The following is a 10,456-nucleotide window of genomic DNA, read 5'->3' as shown; positions in this document are numbered from 1 at the left end:
TGCCTCAACTCCTCCCTTTGTTCAGCCAACATGGTCTGAATCATAGTTCGTACTCCAGCCATAGTGATGGGTTCGGGTGCAGCTCCTACTATCGGCACCTGTTCCACCACTTGGGGTTGAGGTTGTTGGTTTCTGTTTGCATTTCCCGCTCCACTTCGAGTTCTTGCCATTACAATCTATATACCAAATAAGGTGAATTTAGGTCTTTATCCTTGTTAGACATGTCAATTCCCTTATCACTCCGAAATGTTTACATGTTAGTTCTAATCTCGTAATCATACGCTTAGAATCCCACACACATAAGGTTTCCAGATCCGGTCGGCAACAGACCATAGATCCGAACAAATAATGGCATATATGGCAACATATAGCATTTAGCACATAAAGGCATTTTAGGCACCTTTCCTAATATAAACTAGTGCTCGTGTCTAAAATATGGTAGACACTCACCTCACAATCATCACTTAGCATTCTAAGTTTAAGTCTAGAAATTCTACAATTTCTTAGTTCGCTTAAACTAATGCTCTGATACCAACTGTGACATCCCCTAAATTCTCGGCCAGAAAAAACCGATTTATTTTATGCTTTTCAAAACAAAATCAGAGAAATCTTTTTAAAAGATGTTGCGGAATTGGTCCCCAATATAAAACATGATAATGTTTATCAAAACCCTTCCTTAATAAGGTATATATTTTCCATATATATCAAAACCTCGGGATGTCATGTTCCGATACAGATCAAAAGCATAAACAAGAATCTCTCATCGTTCTCCGATAATGTTTATAAGCCTTACTACAGTTATTTACAACTACTGGCCTATAATCAAAAATCTCTCATCGTTCTCCGACTATGCTCGAGGTCCACTACCTGTAATCATAAAAAGCTGAGTGGGTCAGGCTTAGGAGCCTGGTGAGCATATAGGGTTTTCAACCCACAATAATAATAACTTATTAAGTTTACCAATCAACAATAACCCTGATTACCCATTCCCATTGTCCTCACTTTACGTCCCTAAACACCTAACACAAGGGACTTAGCCTAAGGAATATCATCGGGTTGGACACTACTGCTAAGGGGACTCCTCAGCCATACATGTCCTAAAGGCAACCATGAGGAGGATTGGAGTACACCAATGAACATTTAGTTCATCAACACCTACAAGTTGCGAACTTGCTAGTGTACCACTGGACTGTCTAGAAAGGTCCGTGATCGTCATCTATACTCCGCTAGACGACTACAACGATAACACCAACAACAACACCGACACCGAGGCCTCTCATCATTTTAACACCCACCGACTATTTTGTCTACCCATGTTCTACCCAACATATTCGTAGATAAAATACATATACAATTTAAAACTTGTATAAAACATCTATTCAATAGTCACCTCAAATAAACAATTAAAATATTTACACATAACACATATTTTAAGCTAAATACTTCATATCTATGTGTGAAGTGAAAGTAACTACACATTCACCTGATTCGATGATAATCGGGCAGCAATTCGTTTCCTAAAACGATCGTTTCTAATAAAACGGGGAGTTTTATTGAGAAACCGGGCTCTGCAAAGGTCGGGCTTCGAAACCGAAAAGATAAATTTTCCGGGCTTCACGGGCACTTCGTGGCGTATTCTAGGGGTTATAATCGATACCAGGGCTTCGGGGGATGTTAATATGAAAGAAATATGAGTTTAGGGGCTAAAATTGACACTTTTCCAAAATATACCCGGGAGGTCTCGCACCCTCCTATTAATAGGAGCGAGCCTCTTGATCCAACGGCTGAGAAGCCTCCAGGTGTGCTGATCCGAGGGCTCGCATGGGATGGCTCGCATGAGGGCTGCACGTGCGAAGTGGCTGCTAGCTTCTTGTGATTGGACCGAAGTCCTAGGTCCGAAGTAGGGGGATTGTGGCAGCTTGCGAGGGTTCGGACATGTGCTAAGAGGATACATGTCGCCTTCTCAGTGGACCACTTCGGATCAGATCAGGAGCTCGGATGAGTTAGCAGTTTTTCGGACACGTGGCACCTTCTAAGCGAGGGTGAGGTGGCCGAAGTCCACCTTGCGAATTTTATCGGTTTTAGCAAATTTTCTCGTTTTTCGCGCCAAAACTTCTAAAATCCATAACTTTCGCATACGAGCTCCGGTTTTGACGTTCTTTATATGCACGCGTAGGTAGAATTATGCTCTACAACTTCCGTTTAGACTTTGGTGGCTAATTTTGAATTTAATTTTTATATTATTATTTTTAACAGACCGGGACAGGAAATCCGTTAAAAAATCATAACTTCTTCATCCGACGTCCGTTTTCGTTAGACTTTTTACCGTTGTGCTACTATTTACGAGACCTTCGATTCTCGTTTAGGTCGTGTCGGCTAAAAATCACTCGATCTAAAATTCGAGTTTTTAGCTGTCTACTGCTAAGTTGAAACTTCGAAAAATCATAACTTCCTCATACGAAGTCAGATTTGGGTGTTCTTTTTATACCTACTCTCGGTTTAACGAACACAACGAGTTTCGTTTAGATCACTAAGGCTAAAAAGTAGTTTATCAAAAACTCACTTTTTACGACATTCAGCACCGAGCCGGTTTTGTCGTGAAACTTTGACAGGTCATAACTTCTTCGTTATAACTCGGATTTCGGCATTCTTTAAATATCCGTAATCCTTGTCACGACCACTACAACTTTATTAATAGATATCAGCTTTATCTAAAATTTATTTTCGACGCTCATTTTTATTCTTAATTAATTAACTCCTAGTAATTAAGCATAAAACACATAAAACACATAAAATTCACATAATTCCTTTTTCATTTCTTTAAAATGAGTTACAAAGGTTAACCTAGACTATCATATCAAGATTAATGCCTAGGCTAGAAACACGAGTGTTACATATGTGCTTTTCCGTTGTTATTATTTCTGCTATTTATGATAGCAAAGCTATACCTTTGACCATGTGATCAGTGAAAGGACTTAGATTCACGGTGGTACTGGTATGTAGCCTCTGGCCATGTAGAGCATGTCTCGTAAGAGAATGACTTCTATTCTATGGTATTGGCAGAAGGTTAGATAGGGCTAAAAGCCTGAAATCTACCAAAATGTTTAATCAGAAAGTATATGTCTTCTGTGCCATTTGGGTTGAAGCTTTATTGATGTATATCAAGTATGGAAATTGTTATGTCTCATTGATTGTATATCTTTGAATCAAATCATTGATTGATATGGAAAGTTTGTCACATGATTCACATATGCCTTTGTTGTTCCTTGTTCCTCTTTGCTTCTGCCATATTGAAGTATATATATGGCATAACGTTATATTGTATCTATTATTGAACTCATTAAGCGTCACCGCTTACCCCTCTCAATGTTTAACAAATTGTAGGTGATAAGTAGCGAGTATAATCGTATACTGTTGGAAGATTTTGAATAAGTTTGAAACTATTGTATTTTATAATCATGTATGTATTAAAATATAGTATCCTGGGTAGTTGTGTAATATATAACACTTTGTAATAGTCGGTTTGTATCCTGTCGTTTGTAATCACTTTATCAATGTAAAATATTGTTTTTATGAATATGCATGTAGCATGTTTTGGAGTAACAATTGTCAAATATGAAAGTGTGGGTCTTTCAATCATGGTATCAGAGCACTAGTTTAAGCGAACTAAATATCATGGATTGGTATTTAGACTTAAACTGTCTAACGTTCAATATATGAACGAAGTCATTTGTAAGTATATTGATACAAACCGTAGGAATGATTTAAGTGGGGGGATTGGGTAGTGATAAACCCTAGTATTTTAAGATATTAAGTTATTTCAAAATTTTCAGAGAATTAGTTTAAGTGAACTAGGAATTTTAAGAATTTCTAGACTTAAACATGGATTACTAAGGGATGATGATACGATGTGTATCTAGTATATTTTAAGTTGAATACCTAAATGGACACAAGCACTAGAATATTAGAGGAGATATGCCTTATATTCTAATATGTGCTAAATGATAAATGAATATAAGATGCCTTAGGTTGCTTGCTTATATTGCTATTACTTGAGAAACTTTAAGTTCTGTTGCCGACCTTGGTTTGGAAGAAGAAATTTTAAGTATTCCAGATTCTAAAATTTCCGTGTTATAACTGATAAGGAACTTTTCGAATTGATAAAAAGACTTATGATAGTCGACACCGATAATTTTATAGATAAACGATCGAGGGATATCGTAAAATAATACTTATCAAGTGATATCCTAAATAGTGTATTAATACCTATAAAGTGGTGTTGTACATTCAAACTATGTTTAGTGAAATAAAAACACCGTTGGAAGAATGTTGTGTATTCGAAGTACATTCGGACGAGATGAATGTTTTGGCATAACCGATGAAGTTGTTCCACCGCTGTCTAGTTTCAAGCAATAATTACTTATAGAGTAGGAAGAACCGAATATGGTGATAAATACTTCGACAGTATCGAAACTAATGTGGTATACAGTTTGAGTAGTATGATAAGAACTCATATGTAACCCTATACAAGATGCTCAGACTTAGTATCTATTGACTTCTATTACATCCTTATGAAAGTTCCATCGTGTGTTAAGTCGACTTTAACATACATGATTAGGATGGTGAAATAGGTTATTTGGTTGTGAAAAGGCGGAGTGACTTACTTGTTAGAGTAAGGTAGAGTACTTAGTTGAAGTAGATATACACTCATAGTATTGTATGAGAAGAGATGTTGTAGTTAGGAATGTCAGAGAACCAAGTGAAGCGAGTAGAACATGCTGAGATGCAGCTATAATGCAGACTTCTTTGAATAGACTCTTATGAAGAAGACTTAAAAGATACAACCATGAGAAGAAGACTTACTGAGATACAGGAATGACGATGTCATGAAAGGATAATGAAATGAATAAATATTCATAGTGACTTGCATGAGATAGAAGATGATGCAGGTAGTTGGAAATCATTTATCTCCATACTGCTAGAATAAATTCTGGTATAGTGTGTCTTACAGAGTAGACACTACACGAGAAAGAATTTGTATGAAGAATTTGAAAGTAAAATTCCTATCGACCTAGGAAAAGTATTAGGATATGCTAGATCGAGCATATGCGTAAAAAGAATTCTAGAAAGTGAATTTAAGAAATCCAAGATATGTTTGATAGAATTGAAAAATCCCCAGTTGATTCTAGGAGAAGTTGTCGTATGTACTTGTTTGAACACGCTCAGGTGTGAAAAGTTGTTTTGTGAAAACTTTTGAATGGTGACTTGGGAACTGCAAGACAATACTTGGGACGAGTATGAGTAGGTGTGAATAGTAACAGAGGCCTATACTACTGGAAGCACATGACTCATACTTGGATCAGGGAAAGTCACAAGGTTACCAAGAAGCTAGTAATTGATTCCGTTTTTGTTCGAGTATGTCATTACCTTCGTTTCAGTGATGACTAAGACGATGATTTTCGTTCAAACCTTAATGGTCGTAAAGAATCGAGTCCAACTAATATAGATCTGTGAAGTGAATTGATTGGTTCAGTGAACCATATCTTGCGTAGTGATGAAATTTCAGTCAGAGAATTGAAGAAGGAAATGGTCAGACGAAGAGAACAATCCAAACAGTAGAAAATATGCTTTGTGCATATGTCTTGGAGTTGGTGCACGTCAAGTGGAAACACCATCGAGGCCCAAATTAAATTGGGAAAAATATAAGAATGAGATAAGAGAAAAATATCCCCAGTTATTTATATCGATGTGATTTTGGGGACGAAATCCTCAAAAGGAGGAGGTATTTGTAACATACACGTTCAGTTATCATGTTATGTAATTTTAAAAGTGAATAATATAATGAAATATTATGTAATTTGAGTGTTGAGTTCTAACAGATAGTTTTTACTAGAAATGAAGTAAAACTATGTTTAGAATCACTCTGAAAATATTGGAAGTCTTATGAGATTCCAATCAAAAGGCAAATGTTGAAATTTAACGAAAATATAAATTTTAAATAAGTAGAATTTTATTATTGAAAGTTGTAGATAATTTCGTTAGAAACATTTAGGCGAAAACCTCATCGAAATCTGAGTTATAACGAAGAAGTTATGACCAATCGAAGATCCGCAACAAAACCGACATGACACCGAATGACGTAAAAAGTGAGTTTTCGATAAGCTACTTTTTAGCCTTGGTGATCTAAATGAAAGTCGTAGTATTTGTTAAACCGAGAATTTTCATAAAAAGAACGTCCAAATCTGACTTCATATGAGGAAGTTATGATATTTCTAAGTTTCGGAATAGCAGTAGACAACTAAAAACTCGAAATAAAGATCGAGTGATTTTTAGCCGACGCAACCTAAAAGAGAACCGAAGGGCTCGTCAATAGCAGTACAACGGTAAAAAGACAGACGAAAATGGACGTCGGATGAAGAAGTTATGAATTTTTAACGGATTTTCCTGTCCCGGTCTGTTAAAAATAATAATATTAAAAATAAAGTCAAAATTAGCCGATGGAGTCTAAACGAAAGTTGTAGAGTGTATTCTCGCCTACACGTGCATATAAAGAACGTAAAAAACAGAGCCCGTATGCGAAAGTTATGGATTTTAGAAGATTTGGGCACAAAATCCGAGGAATTTCGCATGCATGACTCGGAATTGGCCACGTCACCTTGCCCGAGAAGCTGCTCCGTGTCCGACTCGTGGCGCGTCCGAAGCCAGCTGTCCGTCGCATGTCGCAACCCTCGCATCCGAACCGCAGGTCCAGTCCGAGACCGACACGTGTTCGCCTGCGAACCGAGCCACCTGCCCCTCTCGCATGCGCGCCACCTGGCCTTCGTTGCTGCTGCCGCATGCCTTCTCCCTTCGGACGAAGATCCGAAGTTCCTCCTATAAATAGGAGGGTGCGAATCCTCCCAGGTAAGTTTGGAAAATTACCCATTTTCACCCCTATATCAATATTTCTTGCATTTCAACTTCCCCCGAAGCCCCGGGATCATACCAAACATCTGAAATACGTTCCGAAGTGCCCGAAGACCCCAAAAAATTTATCTTTTCGGTTTTGAAGCCCAACCCTCGCAAGGCCCGGTTGTGACAACCCAGAACTTCTACCTTGTACACCTAGCCGATTCAATCAATGTTAAACTTGTTCTGTTAACTTCTAGCACTGTTTAAGGGTTCATTTAAGTGTTCTAAGCTTGGGTACAGTCAAGGTTGAGGTTATGAATGAGTCAACAAGTCGTATAGTGACAAAAACGGGCCATACACACCTTTAGGAGGAGTGTACGGCCGTACACATGGGTGTGCGGCCGCACACCCACCTCATGGCAGCACACCCACTCTTATATAAAGAGTAGACCCCTTTCCTTTCATTCCTTTAACACCTTGGCAGCACACAACACCATTTATCTCAAGCTTCTTCAACCAAAAACCCTCCAAAGCTTCAAAAACGTGAGTAATCCATCCTTTAGCTTGTTGTGCTTGAAGAACTACTTGATCTAAGCTTTGAATCATCGAGTCCCGTCATGTTCTTCATCCCTTTGAAGGAGTGTGGCCGCACACCCACATATGGTGGCCGCACACTCCTAAAAGACCCTCCAAAGTGAGAGTTTGGCTTCCATATTTGAGTTAGACATGACCATAGCCTTGCTACACCTTGGAATTGGCATTTTGGACACAAACTTGAAGGGTGTACGACCGCACACCCCTGTGTACGGCCGCACACACCTTTGTGTGGCAGCATACTCCCTTGTGCGGCAGCACACGCCTGTGTGCGGTAGCACACTCCCATGTGCGGCAGCACACACCTTTGTGCGACCACACACACACACACCCTAGGACCACAAACCCATTTCTAAGACCCTTAACTTGTCTCTAGGTCATATCAAGTATGGTTATACGACTCACAAATAAGTATAAACTAACTTTGGTTTACGGACCCTACTCTTCTTGTGTTTTATTTTAAGTAAGAAAACTACTTTCATATACACTGATAGTAATCAGGGTTTTCGAAAGATTAATGCGATAACGATATAAGTATGGTAAATACTTGCATCTCTATCTCTAGAATAGATAACCTATTTTTAGGGAAAATATAGGATTTTCCCAGGATAACACCGGTATTTTACAAACTGATGGTTTATTAGTCAACTAACGGATATTCATGTTCATTCCATAACTCCTTGGATTGTACGTATCTGGTATGAATTGGGAAGTCATGGAAGGAATGAGTTTCAACTATGCTTTTCATAAGAAAATATGGAATTTTCTTGAGAAACACTTTTCAAAAGAATCAAAGAACATTTTTCTCCAAAACTAAATGATTATGAACTCACCAGCTTTATGCTGATACTCTTTTAAAACTACTTGTATTCTCAGGGAATCAGTAGATAGGTACCATCCGGGCATTATGAAGAAGTCGGAGCAAATAAGATTATGTCTTTATATTTACTTATACTCTTGGTGTATTCGAATCAGATTTAAAACCAATGTAAGCTTATTAAATTTTCATGTATTCAATGTTTGGTTGTGTTTACTATGCTTGCTATGATACAATTGTTGTGATAATACGCATGACGTCAACCACCCCCAACGTTTCCGCCGTTCCGGTTTGGGGGTGTGACAGATTGGTATAAGAGCCCTTGTTTATAGCGAACTAAGTATACCGAACCTTACATGGTATACGACTATAAATATTAAGGGGCCTAAGTGCTCTAAACTAAAAGTATACTTTCAAAAATATAAGTATTATATATATATATATATATATATATATATATATATATATATATATATATATATATATATATATATATATACAAGTATACCTAGGTACCTGAATTAGTGTCATAGGTAGAACAAAACAAAAGTATTTGGATGTTGGGATACTGCGGTTAGACCTGGGCAGTTATGTAATCATGTCTAGGGTCAATATAGCTTGTTCAACTATATTCATTCGAGACATGACCAAGATGTGCTTGGGAGTGACTGTGGTGTTGCAGCAAGCCTAAAACTTACCAAGGACCAAAAACACTCAACATAAAATACTATAGGAGTATTTTAGCTAGAGCCAAACTCAGTATATAGATTCATTCCAAGTGGTGCTACCTCTTCTTTCTTAAGCGATAACTTACTTGCATTAATAACCTTCCTTTGCTCATCGCTTGGTAGAACAATTTTATTTATCAGGAAGAGATGTATCTTTTTCATATATCTCGAGGACTTACCATCCTCTTTTTCCTGATTGTTTCTAGAGCAAGATGCCTCCCCAAACAAGATCGGACAGAAGAAACGAAGACACCCCGCCGCCATCACCACCCCTTAGTTCGACCCCGTCATGTTCCAGGCAGCAGTTACAGCCGCCGTGACTGCAGCAATGACACAAGTGAACGCCGGAGGGGCTGGAGGTGGAACCGACCCTCAAAGACAAGCCAGGAATTAGGGACAACAAAAGGAGTGTTCCTACAAGGACTTCATGACCGCAAAACCCAAGTCCTTCGACGGAAATGGAGGTGTTATCGTTCTGACTCGATGGTTCGAGAAGATCGAATCCATCTTCGAAATTTGCGCCTGTTCCGAAGCCCACAAGGTGAAGTTCGCCGCCTGCACCTTAACCGGCAGAGCTTTGACCTGGTGGAATGGTCAAGTCAAGTCCCTAACTCTGCCAGTGGCTAATGCCATGGGTTGGGAAAGACTGAAGGAACTCATGCTTGCTGAATACTGCCCGAGGGGCGAAGTGCAAAAGTTGGAGCATGAACTTTGGAATCTGAAGATGAAGGGTTTCGACATCGCTGCCTACACTGCTAGATTCTGTGATCTGGCTCTCCTTTGTCCGGGAATGGTCACCCCGGAAAGCAAACAGATTGAAAGGTACATCTGGGGACTGACGGACCCAACCAAAGGGAATGTCTTGGCTGCTAGACCTACTACATTTGATAGCACCAAGTGTCTGGCGCAGACTCTGATCGATCATGGAGTCGATCTTGATGAGGTGGCAGCCGTCCCCGAGCCACAAAAGGAGAGTGGTGGGAAGAAGAAGAAGTTAGGGAACAAACGGAAGGGCCAGTCTTCGCAGGAGCCCTCCAAGAAACAACAAACAGTGGCAGTTCATACTGCTACTACTCCTACTGCTACTCCAGCTGCTGCTCCAACCACCCAAGCTCCTACCGGTGTTTATGCTGGGAAACTACCTCTATGTAACAAGTGTACCTTTCATCATCACAGACCCTGCCCTGATTTGAAGTGCAACAACTATGGAAAGAAGGGACATACAACTCGATTCTGCAGGACACCAGCCCAACCAACCAACCAGGCTCCGGGAGCGGGCGCTGGTCAAGCTTGCTATGGATGCAGAGAGGTTGGGCATTTCAAAAGAAACTGCCCCAAGGCGACAACAGGTGGCAATACAAGAAGGGTACTGGCTATGGGCCAGGAGGAAGCGGTCGCTGATCCTACCATTGTTACGGGTACGTTC

Source organism: Lactuca virosa, chromosome 6 (genome assembly GCF_052849685.1).
Source record: "Lactuca virosa cultivar CGN04683 chromosome 6, Lactuca_virosa_CGN04683_v6, whole genome shotgun sequence".
Classification (NCBI taxonomy): domain Eukaryota; kingdom Viridiplantae; phylum Streptophyta; class Magnoliopsida; order Asterales; family Asteraceae; genus Lactuca; species Lactuca virosa.
The sequence above is the reverse complement of the archived record's forward strand: the minus strand, read 5'-3'. Positions refer to the sequence as shown.